We start from the raw sequence: 21,987 nt of genomic DNA on the forward strand, positions 1-21,987 counted from the left end.
GAGATCACCAAGAACACCTTGTGACACTTTTGGACAAGGATATACCACACACTCTTCATCCACTAAAGAAGGAGAATCATCCAAGAGGGAAGAGAAAAGAAATGCAAACTCAAAAGGAAAACCTACATGCTATCATTTTGGCAAACTGGGACACACAAAAAAAATCTACAAAAGCAAGATTGGTAAGTAAAATCATAAACCAAAATTCAATGTACATTAATTTAACTACAAGAAACAAGGACACCAAGAACATGAATACAAATCAAAGGAAAGAAATAATCTTATTGCACCTATATTTGAAGTACATTTCTATAATTTTCAGAAGTATGAGCACAAATCTCAAGAATGCAGATCTAAAGAAAAATCAAACTAGACATCTAAGAAGCAAGGGCATGCACCTAAACAAGGTAATTCTCATAACTGGGGTTATAATACATGGTATAGTTGTAATTATTGTGGTGAATATGGTTATAGTCTATAAAATGTATCAAGACACATTTCAAAGGAAAATAAAAGAGTTTGTTGAATGGAATCTCAGTTTCTTTAATTGTCACAAGATTGGAAATGTAAGCAAGAACTGCAAGACCCAAGCACTGACACCAAGCAATGAAAAAATAAAAGGAAAAGGAAAACTTGACATAGAAAAAAAAAGGAATGAGTTGAATGAAACCTAAGAAATAAGGTAGAAGATGGAAGTAGTGGATCAAGTGAAGCCAAGGTCACCAAATCCAATGGATCAGGTGATCACACTACTTCTAATTAAGCAAAGAAGGTATGTAAGGAACTGTATTCTTGAATGATAAATTATATACCAGTTCCTAATAGAAGATATGTTAAAACTCCATATTTGCATGAATCAAGATGCACTAGGAAATATTTGAAGAAAGAATTCAGAAAAATAAATCACATACATAATAGATGTTGAGTATCAGTAGTAGTGTCTATAGTGACTGAGTATTGTTATATGAACCAAGATCCCATACAAAACTAAATTGATATGTTGACTGAGCTAAACATGTAAATGGTAATGAATATTGAATGATGTAAATAAAGTTTTGTGAATAAATTTTATATGAAGACCAAGACATCTGTAATGCACCTAATACAATACAAAGAATTTATTGAAGACCTAATTTGATAGATTAAAGGTTTATATCATATTTTTGAAGATCATTTTCATTTACCAAGTGATTTGAAACCTTCAGAGCATTTCAAAGGTGATCAAAGAGTGATTTGAGAAAATGTTTGTGTGAATCTATAGCATGTCATCCATAAATTGTAGAGTGAAGTAAGTAATACTTGAAGAACTGAGTTAAGTTGTTTTTTGTGAAGTTGTTGAAGTTTTTTTAAAACCCTATTTTGAAAATGGAATCATCTACATCTAGCATTGGCAAGGAAATGTTGAAGGATAGTTAAAAATGTTTAGAATAATTGAGAGGGTAGGGAGGGGGGGTGAATCAATTAATCAAGGTCAATATGTACCACTTGAACAATTAAACAATAAACACTTCAATGTTCTACTTATCCTATTATTGCTTTGTCTATACTATAAAACTATCATAAACATAACTTGCATTCCATAATGAAAATATTATCAAGTGTAAACACACATAAAACATTCATCACATTTTTGACATTAGGATTTTATGTGGCAACCCAATTTGGGAAAAACCACTAGTAATATGTCACTCTTTTGAAGTGAGCTTTATTAGGAGCTAACCCTATTAAAGGTTACAAAACACACTATTAAATGTGACCTAGTTAGAGGATTTATTTGCCCTGTTAGGAGTGGCCTTGTAAGAGAACTTTGATCATTCCATTTAGAATGTTACCTAGTTAAAGGATTTATACAGACTATTAAGTCTTCAAATGATTTTTAGGTCAGCCTTTGTTAAACTAATTACAATATAAATTTTTTACAATGACTAGAAAGAAAACAATAGGTTTAATCTATGTGATTACAACTCACTTTGCTAGTTCAAATATTTGTTCAGCCCTTGTGCTGACTAGATGATAAGTTCTTCACTTTCATCTCTAATATTGATTCACTTGGAGACCCTTCAAGAAATAAATCCACTCTTCTCAATAACACTTAAGCCTTCTTTTTAGATTCACTTATCAATATTAGCATCATCTTTACAAGCTTCCTCTATTAGCTTCACAATCATTCACACTCATGAGTTTCTGGTAAACCTTGTTCTGTATGTCTCTCTCCACATACAAGCTTCACACATACATACTCACACACACCACACCAATTGTTTAGCTATGTATCTCTTTAAATGGGCAACTCATGCTTTACCATTTTCTACATCCACCACAGATCTTAGGGTTTATGATCAGGTTCAACTCAACTCATTGTATCTATCCATCTTCTTGATCTTCTTCTAGAAAATTCTCTAGAATTTTTTTTTTAGGTATTTACCTAATCCTTTCCTTGAATTTAATGATCCAACTCATAAACCTTATCTTCAACGCAGTTTACATTTCCCAAGAAATCAACTGAATCTGCTTTAGGGTATTTTTTAGTGGTGAGTATTCATAATTTTGTGAATTTTAGAAAATTTTACTACTAATTTGGCTAATAATTTAAGATTTAATGCAATCTAAATAGCTACATTTTTATTAAATTTAGTTCAAAAATATTTAATATCGCTCAATAATTTATTTTATTAAAAAAATTAAACTCAAATATTCATCACGATATTTGATACATGATTAGATTTTATTCACCTAAATATTATATATTATCAAAGAAATTAAAATTAATTCACCAATAATTATCATAATTATTAGTTACTTTAGGGATATATTACCAATATTTAGTTTTCACTATTGATTTAAAATACAATGTAATTATTCTCATAATTTCCATGAGATAAAACATGTTCAATTTTGATTTTTAATATTCCATGATGATTAGTGAACTTCCTATTATTATTGAGATTCACCAATATTTTCTACTCAAAAATAATGATTCCAAAATAATCGCCAATGTAAATAATATTTAAAATAAAAAATTGAGAAATTCACCAATAAAAATAATCTAGTTTTTCAAAATAATGGAGATTCACTAATAACTTATATCATTTTCTAGAGGGGGTTTCAAAAATTTTACCTTGGTCAGCTTGATCTCATGATTTCTTTGAATTCATAAATATAATGTCACTTGACAATCTCTAAATTCAGGCATTAGGTCATCACTGAAATACTGGGTCATTGTAAAGCTTTTTGGCTTGGCAACAACTATCTTGCTTGTTTGATGCTAATGCTTGGTCAACACTAGATTTTCTTGGTACTAATTTTATAGCTCGATTAACACTAGTAATACTCGACACTAACTATAATTTATACTTTTGCTAAGCTTGGCTTAGCTTTCTTGAAATAAACAATTGCTTTGCTTTATCAAAGTCTATCTAATCAAATGCCCATTATAACTTCCTTTTCATAACTCAACCTTTCCTCTAGGTTCTATTGTCATGAGAAACTTCTCAAATCCTCTTCATCAATAAAATAGATATGACATAAAAATTAGAGTAGGTAGCTATATATCTTATCAATAGATTTCACATCAATGACAAAAAAACTATTGTTCCAATTATAAGTTTCCAACAATCTCCCTCTTTGGCATTGATGACAACATCTCAAACATTTTAATACTAATTGTAGCTTAGGTGCCATAAAATCAAAAGGATTTTTTTACTTATAGTCTAAGTCTTGTTTTCTAAATTTCTCTATTTGAATCTCTCTAGAAGTAATTTCTCCATCTTTCTATAATCTCTCATTCTATAAATTTCTGAATTCCTTTTGTTGAAATTTCTCATTGTAAAATTTTCTCCTTCTTAACTAATCCCTCCCTCTTTGAAAACAATGCCAAAGATGTGTAATTTTCTTAGCTTCAAAGTCTTCATACATCCAAATTATGTAGATTTAGCATGTCTAGCTAATATTTGTCATCTATTTATGATTGATCTGTTATGTTACACTGAGTTATCTACCTTAGGAACTTTCCAAAGTAGAGCTATCTTGTATCACTTTGTAGGATATTCTAATTATTATATGTGATGCAATTCACCTTGCCTACTTAATTAGATTTGATTAGGGGAATTACCCGTAGTTTACTTCTAGGATATTCATGAACATCTTTATGTAAGGGTTTTTGTGAATATGTCAACAATCTGTTCCTTGGTATTCACATATTCTAGCTTCACTTCTTTGTCTTGAACTAATTCCCTCAAGTAGTGATACTTGATAGCAATGTCTTTTTATCTTAGTGTGCATCATTGGATTCTTTTAAATGTTAATAGCACTTGTGTTATCACAATAGATAACCATTGGATCTGTGATTTCTTCTTTCATTCCTTTTAGTAACTATTTGGTCCACATAATATTTGAATAGTTCACTATAGCTGCAACATACTTGGATTTAGTTGTAGAGTGGGAAATACAATTCTTCTTCTTGCTTGTCCATGCCACCAATCTCTTTCCTAGAAAGAATGCAACTCCACTAGTGCTTTTTCTATCATCAATATTTCCTGCTTAATTTGAGTTAGTAAACACCACTAGTTCAAACATGTCATTTTCTTTATAATTAACTCCTTCTTCTTGAGCATAATCCTTTCATACCAATCTTTCCTTGTTTCTTGTTACTTCTCCTTTCTCATTGAGCTTGTTCCTGGAAACCCACTTTGTTCTAATGACATTTTTGGCTTTAGATCTTGGAAATAAGGTCCAAGTTTTATTCTTCTCAATTTTTTCAATTCCTTCATTTATTGCCTAGATTCAATCTTCATTTTCTAAAGCATCCTTTATTGACTTGGGCTCAAACTCACAAAGCACACATGTATTATCTTTGATTCTTATTCTTTTCATAACACTTGATTCAGCATCACCAATGATTTGTTTAGGTTTATGATGTCTTCTAACATATTTTTTTAGCACAAGTAGTTTCCTTCTTTGATCTTCTATATGTTCATCTTGAAAATTAATTTCAAGTTCATTTTCTCTTCCTTGCTCTAGTTTTGGTTCTAGTTCTACATGCTTGACATTTTCTATCTAATGGTCAATAGTGCATGTCTGTGACTCAACATCTTTAGTCTGTTGCTTGGCACCCACTTTCTGTTGCTCGATAATTTGTATTTGCATTCGATCATTTCTTGTCTGATGGGAACTTGTAGCTTGACTTGTCTATTCACTTTGAGTGTTGGGAGAATCACCATCCGCATAGATGAATGTATTGTAGTCTTTAGGGTCTTCATTACATGAAGTGTCACCTTTTTTTGCAAACTCATCAACTCTCACATTTTTACTTTCCACAAATTTTTTAGTGTTAGAATTTAAACACTTATAAGCTTTTGTTTTAGTGGAATAACCTAGGACTATGCCTTCATCATTTTTTGCATAAAGCTTTCCATTCCTATTTTCTTTCAGTATATAACATATACTACCAAATATTTTGAAATATCTAACATTAGGAGCATAACCATACCATAGCTCAAAATGTGTAACATTTGTACCTTTCTTGACTTGTACTCTATTCATCAATGTTCTTGCATAGTCCATTATTGATATGTTTCTCCTTTCAACTATTCCATTCTGAGGAGGGGTCCTTGGTGTTGATATCTATCTTTTGATTCCTCTGTCATTACAAAAATTATTAAATTCATGTGAAATGAATTCACCACCTTTTTTAGATCTCAAACACTTTAGACTCTTCCCTATTTCTTTTTCAACTATGGCTATATACCACTTAAATAATTAAAAATCATCATATTTATCTTTAACAAACATCACAATCATCATTCTATAGTAGTCATCCAAAAATAGAATGAAAAATTGATCTCCACAATAACTTTGAACATCAATGGGTCCATAAAGGTTAGTATGAACCAATTCCAAAATATTATTAGTAGTATACATTTTTCTCTTAAAACTAGATTTTGTCATGTTTCCCAATTGACACTGTTTACACATAACATTGTCAGGGTTCTTTAGTTTAGGAAACCCTCTTACTTTCTTCATCTTACTGATATTCACCAAATTGTCAAAGTTCACATGACATAATCTTTTATGCCATAACTAAACATTTTGTTCTTGTGTAAACAAACATGTCTCATTTGATAGGTCTAGATAGAACAAGTTACCTTTTGTCTGCTCACCAGTTCCAATTATCTTACCATCACCATCATGTATCTTGGCCTTTCTATTATGAAATTCAATTATGTAACCTAATTTTTTTAGCTATGAAATACTTAACAAATTGTAGTTAAGTCCTTCAACCTAATAAACATTGTCACATGTTATCTTGTTAGTTAGTTGAATAGTACCTTAACCTTTTATAACACATGGGATATCATTACAAATTTAACACATCCACCATTGTATGGACCAATATCTTCAAATTTGTATTTATCACTAGTCATATGATTTGAACATCCACTATCAATTATCCATCTATCACTTTTGTTCACATAAGAAATTAATGCAATTTTCTCATCTTTATTAGAATCTTCTTTCATAACAACATAGCTAACTTCATCATCATTATTTTTAGATTCATTATCAGTCCTTTCTTCAACATTATAACAAGATTTGTTACCTTTTTCATCCTTTCTTCTCTTGGAGTCTTTATCATCTCTTCTTCCTTTTTATAAGCTTTCCTTCTTTTCATCCTTATCATCTCTATCAGTACATCTAGTAGCAATATGACCAAATTTGTTGCATGAGAAAAAAATGTCAGGTAATTTACCTTTGTATTTACCTCTTCCTCTTCCAAACCTTTTTGTAATGAGGGCTTCAAGTTCATCAATCTCATCATCAGAACTATTACTTTCACTCTTCACATATTTTTCTTTCTTCTTGCTAAGAATTAGCTGTGACTTAAAAGAAAATTCAATAGTAGTAGGTTTATAGTTATCAAAGTTAGACATCTCAAAAGCAATATGTCTACCAATTACACCTTCTAAGGTCAAATTTTTATCTAGTGTACATCTTAGTTCTTGCATTGTAGAGACTCTAATAGCATAGATAGGGAGTAGAGTCCTCAATAATTTACTTATCACTATTTCATCTTTGATTTCTCCATTTGCACCTTGAATAACATTAACAACCTCTTTAACTCTTGTGCAATATTGTACTATGTTCGCACCTTCCATCATTCTCATGTCATTAAATTTACCTCCTAGGATTTTTGATTTTTCTCTTAGAACATTGTCATCACCTCAATGTATGGTCTTTAATTTGTTCCACATCTTCTTTATACTATCACAATCTTTTAGGTCATCAAACTCGGCATAGCTTAGGGCTAAGGAAATTTCCAACATTTCTTGGTTGTGTTCTAGCTTCTATTTTAGTTGTTCAATAGTCATAGGAGTAATTGTGACCTTTATATATTCATTGTCCAAAAAATTGATAGCAACATCACTAATATTGGATATGTGCAACTTCATCAAGGTCTACCATGCAGGAAAGTTATCCTTGTTCAGCTTGGGTACATCTATCTTATTAATCATGATCTTTAGCTTTAAGTACCTTCAAAATTTTCTCTATAAACACTATGGTCTAATACCAATTGTTATAAATGTTTAGAATAACTAAGAAGTGGGGTGAATCAGTTACTCAAGGTCAATATGTACCAAATAATTAAACAATAAACACTTCACTGTTCTTCTTATCCTATTGTTGCTCGATCTATATTGAAAAAATTTGATAAACATAACTTGCATTGCATAATGAAAACATTATAAAATGTAAACAAACATAAAACATTCATTACATTTTGGACTCTAGGACTTTACGTGGAAACCCAATTTGGGAAAAATCATCAACAACATGTCACTTTTTTTCACTCCTTTGAAGTGAGCTCTATTAGGATCCAACCCTGTTAAAGGTTACAAAGCACATTGTTAAATGTGACCTGGTTAGATGATTTATTCACCTTACTAGGAGTGGCCTTATAAGAGGACTTTGATCATTCTATTTAGAATGTCACCTAGTTAAAGGATTTACATAGGTTGTTAAGCCTTCAAATAACTATTAGGTCAACTTGTGTTAAAAGTATTTCAATAAATTTTTTTTACAACAACTAGAAAGAAAATAGTAGGTTTTGATCTATGTGATTATAACTCACTTTATTGGTTGAGATCTCTATTTGGTCCTTGTGTTGATTGGCTGATAAGTTCTTCACTTTCATCTTTGATATTGATTTGCTTGGAGACCTTTCAAGCAATTAGTCTACTCTTCTTAATAACAATCAAGCCTTCTACTTAGATTCACATCTCAACATCAACATAATCTTTGTAATCTTCCTTTATGAGATTTACAATCATTCACACTCGTGCATTTTTTATCATCCTTGCTTTGTATGTCTTTCTTCACATACAAGATTAACACATACATACTCAAACACACCACACCAATTATTTGGCCATATATCTCTTCAAATATGAAATTCATGATTTACTATTTTCTATATCTACCATAGATCTTAGGGTTTATGATCAGGTTCAACTCGATTCACTATATCTATCCATCTTCTTGATCTTCTTCTAGAAAATTCTCTAGAATTCATCTGTTGGGTATTTACCTAATCCTTGCCTTGAATTTAGTAATCCAACTTATCAATCTTATCTTGATCATGGTTTATGTCTCCTAATAAATCAATGAAGTTAGCTTGATCTCACAATTTCCTTGAATTCATTCTTATACTATCACTTAGAAATCTCTAAATTCTGGCACTCGATCATCACTAAAATACTTGGTCATTGTAAATATTTCTAGCTCAACATCAACTATCTTGCTCATTCAATGCTATGCTTGGTCAACACTAGATTTTCTTGTCACTAGCTATAGCTTAGTTGATACTAGCATTACTCGACACTAACTGTATTTTATACTTATGCTTGTCTTGGCTTACCTTTCTTGACATAAACAATCACTTTGCTTTATCAAAGTCTATCTAATCATATGTCCATTGTAACTTCCTTTTCATATCTCAACCTTTCCTCTAGGTGCTATTGTTATGAGAAAATTCTCAAATCCTCTTCAACGATCAAATAGATATGACATTTAGACTAGGAAACAATATATCTTATCAATAGATTTGGCATTAATGACAAAACAACAATTGTTCCAATTGTAAGTTTAAAAAAAAATGCATAGACCATGAGGAATGATTAATCTCCTCCACCAAAATTTAAGGCATATCTAACATCATAATGACTAGAGAAGCATCAAGTGATTTGTCATTGATTCCTCCCAGAGTCATTATTATACATGATATTTGCTCATGTTACATGTGCAATGTAGGAGAAATCAAAGATTATGAAATGAGAAATACTTTGTGATGCAAGAGCATCCAGTGGTGTAAGGGAAATCCTATATAACCAAAAAATATTCTTAATATTATTTCTATTTAATGTGTCTTTATTTCTAGATACCCATGTGGATCAAATAGAGATTCCAACTCTCATAGTTCCACTATTGGTTTTTTGGGTTAGAGTTTTTGAGCACCTTGGGATACATGCCAATGTAGAAAATAGGTTATTTTGTAATTGAGCCATGATTATGATGAGTTAAAGGGTTGAAGTTGGAGTGATGATTATATTTGTAATTTAAAGCACTCCAAAAAAAGGATCAGGTCAAAAGGCTTTACAATTTGAAAGTTGTAGTTTTAAGTTTCCTAGAGACCCCTTAAGAGCACTTCAAATTCAGATTTGAGGTAATAAATGACATTTTATAGGCCTAAAAAAATGAGGGATGAGCATTTCTAGTCCATAGGGCTATAGAGCACTTGGAGATCTTTTTAGAAATGTAAACGGTTTGTCAACCGGAGACCTAGATCAAAAGTTATGCCTGGTAGAACTTGGACTACCATTTTTGGATTCTTCTAATTTTACAACTTCTGACATATTTTCTAGAACCTTTAGTTTTGATAGTGGATGTCAAATGGAATATTCTAAAATTTATTCCTAAACCTAAATCTATTTGGGTTACTTAAGGTCATTTCTGGCATTGTAAATGCAATTTTGAGGGAGTTTGGGAGAAGGTACGATGAGGAGGGTTTTTCTCTAGAATTAGACAATATTGTAAGACCCTAGGGCACATAATTGAGTCTATTTTCATTGTAATAAATTTAATATAATATCACTTCTAATTATAATATTCCTATTTTTCTATTGTGTTCATTTTTTCTTGGGTTGTGCCCTTATCAAGTGGTATCAGAGCAGGTTTTCCTAGGTGGGTAGACAAAGTGCCAACTGTGAGGTAGTTTGCACCAGGACTATGTTGTTGTGGGTTTTGATATAGTGAGAAGATTTCTCCATGAAGGGAGTGTTGTGGAAGGGCTAGAGTTGTTCCTCCTAAGGTAAGTGCCCTCCAGAGACAAGTTCAAGCATTGCAAGAGGAGATCCGATAGAGGGATGAATATTTCCATAGGTGATGAAAGTGAGGAGGAAAATGAAGAAGAAATAAATATTGTGTAGGAAGGGGAAGGAGATGGAGATGTCCTAAATCAGGTGGAGGAGAAGCTTTTTAGGGCCATTTCCAAGCTGGGAAAAATACATAAAATTGATGTCAACATGTTTTTGGGAAATCTAAACTCAAATGAGTTGATTGACTAGATCAATGAGCTAGAGGAATATTTTGAGTATGAGGATATTAGGGACCCCAATAGGGTTATTTTTGCAAAGGAAAAAATGAAGTGCCATGCCAAAATCTAGTGGCAAGAGATTCAGTTGGAAAGAAATAGAAGAGGAAAGGAGAAAATCACAAGATGGGATTGCATGGTGGAAAAACTAAAGAAGCAGTTCATTCATGTTGACTACAAGCTTGATTTGTTCAAGAAGATGCAAGGGTTAAAGAAAGTGGGAAAATATTGTTGATCTTAGATTGGTTTTGACAAATGAGTATCAACACACTTAAGTTATTTACTTAGTTCATGTTGAACAAGAAGTACATGCCAAGCACAACATGTATATATCATAACATGTCGAGACATAGTGAGTGTCAAGTCACTCAAGTGCCAAGTAGATAGACTATGCCTAGTGATTTAGGTGTTGAGTAAATAGTGGATGGTAAGTGCTACAAATGTTGAGTCATAGTATAAAGATTAGTACATGCCGAGCATCAGAGACTTTAGATGCCAAGTGAAATAATTTCAATATATTTGTTTGTAAAGGCACAAACAACTATGTAAACTATTTTTGAGCCGACTTAAAGATGAATTATGATATTTTGGAGATAAGGAAAAATATCAAGTTGGATTCCCTATGAAATTACATGCAACTAATCAAAAAATAGGAAGGATTAAGTGACAAAATGGATGAATCTCAACTATAGATTCATACCTAACCCTAAGTCACCCAAGTCTTCTTAAGGATGACAAACTCTAAAAAATTTATGAATGTTTTTTATAAGAAAAATAGGTTTTATAGGGATCCTAAAACCAAAAAGTTAATACATATCAGAGGGTTGAAAATAAGCAACAAAAGCCTAGCCACAGTACTATGACCAACCAAAAGGCCAAGATGACAGATAGGCAAAAAACTAAAAACAAAAAATGTCAAAAGCCAAATAGTCCAAAAGACAAGTAATGAAAGACCTCTATTAATCCATGTTTCTTTCAAGCTCCTACATCATTTCCATTACTTCATAGGCTTTCTAAATATCCTCAGCCATATGCTCTTGCTTCTTCTAATCGATAAAATCCAAGTTGCTGAAGGTAATGTCCGTAGTCATGTCCTCATCCATCCTATCTCAAGCTCTATCCTTTTCCTCATTTTCCTCTAGGAATCCCTTGGCTTTTAGATTTCTAGGAAGAAAAGAGATGCTATCATTTAGAGAATTTAGAATTGAAATTATCAGGTTTTCCATATTATGATTGTAATTCTCCAAATTTTGAATTATTTTTTCAACCAGCCTGAGGCCATCTCCCTGATCTATAAAATTTCCATGTTCTAACTTCTTCCCTTGGTTCTCCAGCTGACCCATTCTTTCTTTGACCTCCTCTAGTTCATGGTAGAGCCATTTAATTGACCTAAAATTATCAATCATACTATTTCTAGCATTATTAAGAAAATTCATGCCAATTTCCCTTGCATTATCAATGATAGCCACTAGTGTTGGATCAATGAGTTCCTCCATCTAGAGCTTTCCCTCTTTACCTTTGAGGATTTGGGGGTTCATGGATTCTCTTACAATTCCTATTTTTGAGGTTCTAACATTAAAAAATTTCTAGGCCATGCACTTGTCTTTTATAACCACCTCTCCACTCTCATCCTCTATTTTCTCCTTATCTTGTTCCTGAGGGAGAATTGGGGAAAGAGGAATGGCAGTGATCTCTAGCCCAGAATCCATTTTCCCCTCTAATAGCATATCCTCCTCTTTAGACCTCCTCTATTTTTTAGCAACCGTCTCCTGCCTCTTAACATCCTCTTCCTCCTTAATCTCTTCATTAGTATCCATATCATCCCCTTCCTTGTTATACTCTTCATCTCCTTGATCAAAAAATTTACGCCCAAGCCCCCTGGGGCTTTCCCTACATGGGGCTTTAGATGACTAAGGAAATTTCTTCTCAATCACCTTAGCCTTCTTTCCAGATGAAATATTTCCATCTTCATTCTCTAAACTTATACTCTAAACATCATTTGTGTCAGACAAGAAGTTTGAGCTCTCTGTCTCCTCAAATGCAACCAATACCTAGGTGAGGGTTATGCTTCTAGATTGAGCCTTGAAATTCTCATAAACCAAAATTAGTAAACCCTCATGGAAGGTTGGATTATAAGTAGGCTTTTTCTTGTGCCTAGAAATATTTTTATGCATGGAAGTATATAAATAAAAAGGGAAAGAAACCTTAACCCCATAATGAAAATGATTGAGGGGAACAAAATGATGTGTTCTAACCCTATCAAATCTCATATCCAAAGATATATATTCAATAATAGCCCTAAAAACATACATCTAGAGCTTCTTAATTGAGTCCATCTCATAGTAGGTTTCACTTTGATTAGTTCCTTTTTCTCTTTCGTATTCTTTGCAAAATCCTTCATAGCATTCGCAAACAACTTCTTATCTCCCTAAAACTTCAATCCCTCATCCAAAATTTCTATTATATGAGCAATGATATCCGCAACCACTTGATACAAGACCCCATCAACTTTGACCCTTCCATCCTTCCATGAATTTACCATAAGATAAGTAATCGCAGGGTCATATCCATGGAGCTTAGCTATGTAGTTGGCGATTCCTCCCTTTTCTAACTTCTCCCATACTTTAGTTCTTTTCTTCCATTTTTCTACCTCACCTTCTAGTTCTTTTTTGCTTCTTTATCCCACCATCTATGTATTCTTAGTGGTTACTATTCTCATAAACTCTATCATCTGATTCCCTTTCTCAACCTACTGTTTACTCTTATGGAAGCCGCTATTTGTCTTTCAATACTACTAAAATGATAAAGGAAATAATCAACCCATAAAATGTGTCAATTTGACATTGATAACATCATCCCCCTATTCCATCTATATTTACCATTATTGCATTTACTTACACCCATACTCTCATTTATATCCATAATTATCTTTGGATTTCACTTGTACCTCCCTAGATTTTCTCGAGCTCAATTAGGATTTTTGCACCTACCAGAATATTCCCACTGGTGTTCCAAATCATTAGCATATCTTTGTTTACTTCTTCATTGGAAAACCAACCAACCACTGAGTTTGCCTCCCTATATTCATGACTAACGTGGGTGCTATCAAATTTGACAAGTGTTATATAGATTTCTTCAATGATGTTAGCTATTGTCCATGCTAATTGGAGAGCCCCTTTGATACATCTGATGATGTTATTTGAGTCCCCCTCCAACCATAATTTTTTAACTCCCTTATCCAAAGCTAATTTCATTGTGTGGAGAGTTGCACTAGCTTTGGCATAATGGTTTGTATGATATCCCAAAGGGTAAGAGAGAGCAACAATCCCTTCATCATAGTAGTTTCTAATAATACCTCCACATCCCAAAGGACCAAGATTCTCTTTTGCCACACCATCAAAGTTTTCTTCATGCCATCCCTTAGGTGGGAGTTTCCATTTCACCTCCTATCTTTTAGATCTCCTATCCTTTTGCTTCTCCTTTTTTTGACCACCATCTTCAATGTCTCCCCCCTTTCTAATTTGGTAATTTTCTTTAATATTACTATTGGTTTTATTTGCCAAAACATAAGTAGGTTCCTCCCTATCTTTGAATATTCTATTATTTCTTTCCTTCCAAACTCCCCAACAGAAGCGAGGCAAAGACCAAGTGCTTAAAGCCTACAAATTTGTGCCTTTATACATGCTATTCCATTGACAAAATAAATCTGGCACATTACTTGGCTTGCACCAACTGATCCCAAAATTCTTTGTAATAAGGTCCCAAACTTCCTTGGAATAAGGACAATGGATAAACATATGATTAACCGACTCCACTTGATGCTTAGATAGAATACATATATTAGGGATATAGTGGCCTCTCTTAATCAAGTTTTCTAGCATAAGAATTTTATCTTGTAAAACCAACCAGAAAAAGATATTAATATTAAGAGTAAGGCCAGACAACCAGGCCCTAGCCCAAGGAGGTTTCTCCTTCAAGCTCCAAAGAGAATTATATCCCGAAGAAACTGAGTAAAACCCATTAGGATTATCTTCCCATATCAATTCATCCCTCTTATTATTTAAAGTCATTAAGTTCAACATCATCATTATTGGCTTGAGATCATTGGAGATGAAAGATAGGTCTCTCCATCCCTGGTCAATTCTATAATCTCTAACTTTCAATCCAAATTGCTTGATACAAATATTTTCCCAACTACCATAAATAGGATTATTAATTAGAGGACCTTGAATCAACCAATTATCATGCTAGAAGAGGATTTTATCACCATTACCCACTTTCCATTTAGTCTTAGCTTTGGCCAGGTCTCTTGCCTTAAGGATACCATTCCAAATGACTAAACCATTCGGTATGTAAGCATCATTGAGAAAGAACTTTACAGAAGGCCTTCTAATATACTTCTCCACTAAAATATCTCTCCATTCCCCCATGCTATTGAAAATGCACCAAATCTATTTAGCTAGAAGAGACTTATTGAGATGTTTTAATTTCCTAATACTAAGACCACCATAGCTCTTAGGAAGGAAAACATTATGCCAAGCCACTAGAGGATATCTTTTACATTCCTCAAGAATAGACCATAGAAAATCTCTCTAGATCTTTTCCATTTTATTAGCAAATTTTGCCAATATCTTGAAGAGGCTTAGGACATACATTAGGAGATTCTGTAGAGTGGACTTGACCAAAAGACATTTACCTACCTAGCTTAGTGTGGAACCTTTCCACCCAACCAACTTCTTGTTGAACCTATCTAGAATCCCATTCTAGAAAGAATTAGAAGGCTTAGTTCCCATTGGGATACCAAGATAGCTTATAGGTAGCTTACCAATCCCACACCCAAGAATCCTAGAAATCTTTATTTTTTTGTGAATAGGAGTATTGATAAAGAAAACTAAACTCTTCTCCCAATTAATTAGCTAGCCTGGTCCTCTGATATACACATCTAAAAGATCCTTCATCACTTTAGCCTCATTAACTGAAGCTTCCCCTCTCATAATAGTGTCATCCACAAACTATTGATGAATAAAAGAAACATTCATAGAAGAAGGCTTGATCCCTCTTAGTCTCCCTTCTTATCTTTTCTTCTCAATCAACCTACCAATACACTCAACCATAATAATGAATAGAATAGGAGAGAGAGAGTCCCCCTGCCTTAAACCTGTCAAAGGTTTAGAGAAATTAGAGGGAACCCCATTGACCATAATGGCAAGTGATGAAGTAGAAATAAGTTGAGAAATAATCCTGTGAACTTCTTGATCAAAGCCAAAAGTCTGAAGAATAGAACCAGGAAAGTCTAGTCCATCCAGTCATAGGCTTTTGAAAGATCCAAATTTATTAGAAAACCTTCTCTTTTTCCTACTTCAAGGGAGTGAATAACTTCATGTACTATCATGATAGAGTCCAAAATCTATTTACCAGGGACAAAACCCATCTATTATTGAGGAATGATCAAAGGAAGAATATTTAGAGTTTTGGTTGTTAACACCTTCAAAATGATCTTGTGGAAAGAATTACAACAACTTATAGGCCTAAATTTATCCATAGAATCAGCCCCTGGAACTTTGGAAATGAGAACCAAGAAAGTAGAATTAGGTTCTTTAAGAAGGCTTCTAGCCCCAAAACATTCCTAAATAGCCTTCACCACATCTTCCATAACCACCTCCCAGTAAATCTAAAAAAGGAAAGTTGGAAAGTCATTTGGCCTAGGGGATTTATCAATTGGCAAAGAGAACAAAGGATGTTTCACTTCCTAAGCTTTAGGAATCACCCTCAACATTTTATTGTGATGAGGTTGGATAAGCTAAAGGAGACAAGAAACTATTTCATTCTAATCCACCATATATAACATGGGGTCCTAGGAAAGAAGAGAAGAGAAAAAAGAAACAACTTTAGCAAAAATATCATTCTCCCTAGTCAAAATAGCCTAGCCCTTTTTAATCCTGATATCCTGTTATTAGCTCTATGCATTAGAGTGGAGAGGTGAAAAAACCTAGTGTTCCGATCACCCTCTTTAAGCTAGTTAATTCTTGACCTTTGCTTCCATAAATTCTCTCCTTTACTTATAATATTTTACAAATTAGTAAGAATAGACATCTCAATATTCCTATTCTAATCATTAAACCCATCCTACTATATGATATCCTAAATTGAACTGAGCTTATCTAACATCTCCTCTTTATCCTAAAATATATGGCCAAAATCTATCTTGTTCCTTAGTTTAATCATCCATTTCACATTACTCGGCTTCTTAGTGGCTCTAAACATAGCAATTCTATCCACTTCCATACTCCACCAATAGGATATCCTATTCAATAGATCTGGATGAAAAATCCATATCTTTTCAAACTAAAAAGGATAATTCCTCCTAGGTTCAAGAGAAACAATCGAGAGAGATATGGGGGAATGATCTAACCCAACTCTAGGGAGAAGGGAGAGCTTGCAATTGAAATACTTCAACCAATCTAGAGAGATGAGAGCTCTATCCAATCTAACCTAAATACACTCACTCCTAATTCATTTATTAGACCAAGTGTAGACTCCACCTAAAAGATCAATATCCAAAAGAGCCAAGCTATTTATGAAATTAGAAAGATCCAACTTACTTTCCAAATTTGGGGCCAAACCTCCTAATTTTTTCTCATTAGTGAGTAGAGTATTGAAATCCCCCATAATAATACCTTTGTTAAGATTATTGTTCTAAACCATAGCACCAAGCTTAGTCCAATAATTCTTCCTTTCCCTTTTAGTATTAGAGGCATAGAAATTCAAAAGGAACCAAGAATCATTGGTATTCTTGTGGAACACTTTACATAAAAGAGTATTGCCTTCATTATACAAGGGAGTAACTTTAAACTATTCATTATTAAAAAGAGTAAGTAAACCTCCTAATGCCCCCTTAGAATGCATGGCCTCACCAACCATATTATTGCTGAAGGAGATCTTACCGAGAACCTCCTTCATTTTTGTCTCTTGAATTAGCATAATATCAGGTCTTTGATCTCTAATCATATTCATGAGAACTTTCTATTTGTGGACCCCATTTAGTCCCCTAATATTCCAAGATATTATCTTCATTTTTTATTAGTAGAACACTCCAAGATGGTTCATTGGCTCCAATCCACCAAATTCCTTCTGGCCTCCTCTTGCAAGACTTGGTTTGCATTCTTCCTACCTAGTGTCTTTGGCCTAACTCCCAAATCTGGTTTTCCATGACTCCTAGTCTATGCTAGTGTTACCAGGGAGGGATCCCTACTATTCTTGTTTTTAGCCTTTAACTGACTTCCTTTGTTTTCCTCTAGCCATTCATCTATCCTTGCCATCTTACTAGGAGAAGAAAATTTAACTATAATCCCAACTGTCTCTTTCAAATTACAAGAAATATATTGATCCTTCTAAGGAGATGAAGGAATCTCCATGATTCCATGCTACTTTTGAATAACCTTCCCAATCTCCATTTCCTCTTGATTTTCCCACATAGCCTCCACTTCCTTATTCAAAACTTGCTCCTCCTTCCTCTCCAATTGAAGTGATAACTTACTGGTTTCCTGTGGATGAATTTCATTTTGAATCTTTTCCTCATGGGTTGTTCCTTTTAAGCTCTCCTTATTCAATCCTACATCTCCCCTTGATATCCCAATATCCTAGGGTCCATCCATCTCTAATTTTTCTAGGATATCCTTCTCATTGATCTGAGAACTAGGTTGTTTCATTAGGATATCCACCTCTTTGACCTCAAAAGAACTAGGTATCTTAACTGGGACTTCCACCTCTATGATCTTAGGAACAGGAAAAACTAGAACCACTTCCTTATCTACCTTTGATCCATTTTGGTATAGTTTATTCCCTCCTTTAATAAGGACTTCCACTATTGTCTCCTGAATCTTTAGTCCATCCTTAATTTCCATTTTTTTCTAGATCTTTTTCTCCTTTCTAGTTTTGGAAACTGCGAACTTCCTTGTCCTTTTAAATTTTACCTTAGGATGCTAATTTGCCTTATGACTTGATTTTAAACAATGAAAACAAGAAAATGGAACACTTTCATAGTCCAACTTCTGTATATGCATTCCAAGCTTAGAATGAAAGCATACAACCTCTGGCATATCATCCCCTTCTCAAACTCCAATACAAATCTGAGCATATGTTAGTCTTCTTCTAGAATTAGTTATTAGGTCTATTCATATAAGTTCATGAAAGGATTTTGCAATTCCCACAAATACATCCTCATTCCAAAACTCTAGAGGCAACTCTAGAAGTCTAACCTAGACTGGAGCTTGCACAAAAAATGAATCATTCAAATCTAGCTTTGAAGTCCACTTTTGGAAGTCTAACAAAGGTTCAAGTCCCCACAGGACCATTCTCTACTATGGATCTTAATTGAGAATGTTTTCCATTGACCCTTGGTGAAATAGTGGGGCTTCTTGCCTGTAGTGCTTACAACCAAGGGTTAATAAAAATTTGGCTTGTCCCTTTGGTGAAATGGTGAGGTTTCTTTCCTGTAGGACCTACAACCAAGGTTCAAGTCCCCATAGGGCCATTCTCTATTGTGGATCTTAATTGAGAATGTTTTCCATTGACCCTTGGTGAAATAGTGGGGCTTCTTGCTTGTAGTGCTTACAACCAAGGGTTAATAATTTTTTTAGGGCTTTTCCCTTTGGTGAAATGGTGAGGTTTCTTTCCTATAGGGCCTACAACCAAGGTTCAAGTTCCCACAGGGCCATTCTCTACTATGGATCCTAATTGAAAATGTTTTTCCATTGACCTTTGGTGAAATAGTGGGACTTCTTTCTTGTAGTGCTTACAACCAAGGGCTAATAAATTTTAAAATTTCTATGAATGTTGAAGGAAAGAAGATGATAGTTTGTATTCAAAATAGAGAATTCATGGTGATTTAGAAGTTATGAAGTGAGATTGCATTGCAAAATTAGTTAGAGTAGAAAAGAGGCAAGAAGAGGGTACAAAAAAGGGACATCTGATCAATGAAGGATCAATAAGACAATTGTTTAGAGGTAAACTATTAACAAGAAAGCAAGTTCTAATAGCAAGATCAAAGTTGAGACATTCTAATAAGTGATTTCAGTCAAAATCTCTTAATAGAGTAGTCTTAATAGGCTGTATGAAATCCTTTAATAGGGTACTTACTTAGTTGTAAGTTAAAGTCCTTTAACCAGGCACATGTCTATTAGGGTGTTGAAATCCTCTAGTAGGATGAGATCTAATAGTCTTTTTGAGCCTTTAACATGGTAGCCTTTCACAAGGTAGATCATGTTTCATGGTCAAAACATTTTAACCTTCACTGGATACACTTTATTACTGCAACAGTGAAGATTTTTTGGTGTCATCCTCACCCCAGTTTTACCTTCTCATTGGAGGGCTCTTGAGTAATAATATCTACTATCATATGTGTGTGAATGCTTATATGTTTACATGTTATTTTAGTTTACTCATTGAATGCATGAAATAGATGTATGGTGAAGTTTTATGGGTCCAAGTTTAAACTTCTAATTCACCTACCCCCACCCCAAAGTTTACCTTTCCTATTGTAATTCCAACAATTGGTATCAAAGCCTAGTTGTCTTAAAAAAAAACCTTTTGAAAGTCTACAAATTAGGAAAGATTATTGAGAATTAGGGAATTGAGATACAACTCATTCTACATGAATTAGATGAAGCAACAGAAGAATTAAAGAAGTCCTTGAAGAGCGGGAAAGAAATTTCTATTGCAGAGAATGACAAAAAATACAAAGAGATTAACACTACCAAGCTATTTTCCAATGGTGACTCCAATGAATTTGATGCAACAATTGTAGATCTAATAGAAAATAATAGAGTCCAAGTTGAAGAAATCAGAAATCTCTAGTTAGAGCAAGAATCACAAGCCATACTGCTATGTAAGTTCACTAAACAAAAGAAGAAACCTATGGAAGACAAAGCCATGATTGAAGAAGAAAAAATAAATTTGTGCATCAGACTAGAAGAGAAGTCAACAGAGCTAACCAATATTTCCAACATGCAACTAGATACTCTAAGTCAAATGATGAATGCCAACTATGAATTGAATGTCAAGGACATTGAGATAACTACATTGAAATTGTAGAATGAGAAATTGTAGAGTGTTCTAGAGAGAGAAAAGTAATTTTCTGAAAGTTTCAACAAGTCAAATGAATCCACCAAATACTTTTAGCAATTACTGAGATCTCCTAGATCCAATAATGACACATCTGGATTGGAGAATCATCCAAAAGTACAGAAGAAAGGAACAACAAAGGTAAGAACTCCAAACCTATTTGTCATAATTGTGGTAAGAAAGGACATATTGCTAATGTGTGTAGGAGCAAGATTACAAATTAGAATGTCAAGCCTAAGAACATAGTTCACTACCACAAGTGCAAGAAGAAAGGCCACCAAGCACATGAATGTAGAATCAAGACCATGTACACACAAATATTTGAAGGATATTATTAAAATTGTTAGAAGTATGGACATAGAGCTTTTGAATGCAAACAATGGTCATCAAACAAAAAAACAAAGGTAAGGAACAATGGAAACTTCTATAATTGGGATTATAATAAAAGGTATACCTATCATTATTGTCAAGAATATGGACATGTTTCTAAGAATTGTATTACGACACACTTCAGGAGTAACTACCAAAAATGGTTAAGCCAAATCACACATTTTAGCTATTTGAAGACTAGTCACATCAGTAAATATTGTCCAACAAGGTCAAAAGCACCAAGTTGTGAATTTGAGAAAGGCAAAGGCAAGGTAGATGTTGAACCCATTAGAGATGAAATGAACAAGACATGGAAGAAAAAGGATGACTGTATCACATCAAATAGAGAAGGGACCACTTCACCCAATGGGTCAGGTGATCACACCTCATAAAACTAGGCAATCAAAAGGTATGTGGGACTGATACTTAAAGGTTACAATATACATAAGTTCCAAAAGCTTCTAGTACTAAAAGGAATATATTAGCATGAATAAAAATACAAGGTATTGATAGGATTTCAAGATAAAACCTTAAGTTTTTCATGTTATTAAAGAGCATGAAAAGTTTCCTATGTATGTCGAATAGAATGCTAGAAGATGTTGAGCTAACAGACTAGCTAGTTGATGTTGAGCTCGTAGTGGTTGCCGAGTGATGAAAATATTAATGAATGTTGAGAAAGCCAAAAACTAGTTTATGCTGAGCTTACAACTATGTAAGTACTCAACATTAATTATAGGGTTTTCAAAGGGTATTTGATCAATTTTAGCTCATTTCACATCATTTCAAATTTTATAAAGAGCAAGAAGAGCAAAAGGTGATACGGAAATCCATCCAAAGTAGTTGCAAAATAT

Source organism: Cupressus sempervirens, chromosome 1, assembly GCF_028749045.1.
Source record: "Cupressus sempervirens isolate cs-2001-9-10 chromosome 1, ASM2874904v1, whole genome shotgun sequence".
NCBI classification, from domain to species: Eukaryota; Viridiplantae; Streptophyta; class Pinopsida; order Cupressales; family Cupressaceae; genus Cupressus; species Cupressus sempervirens.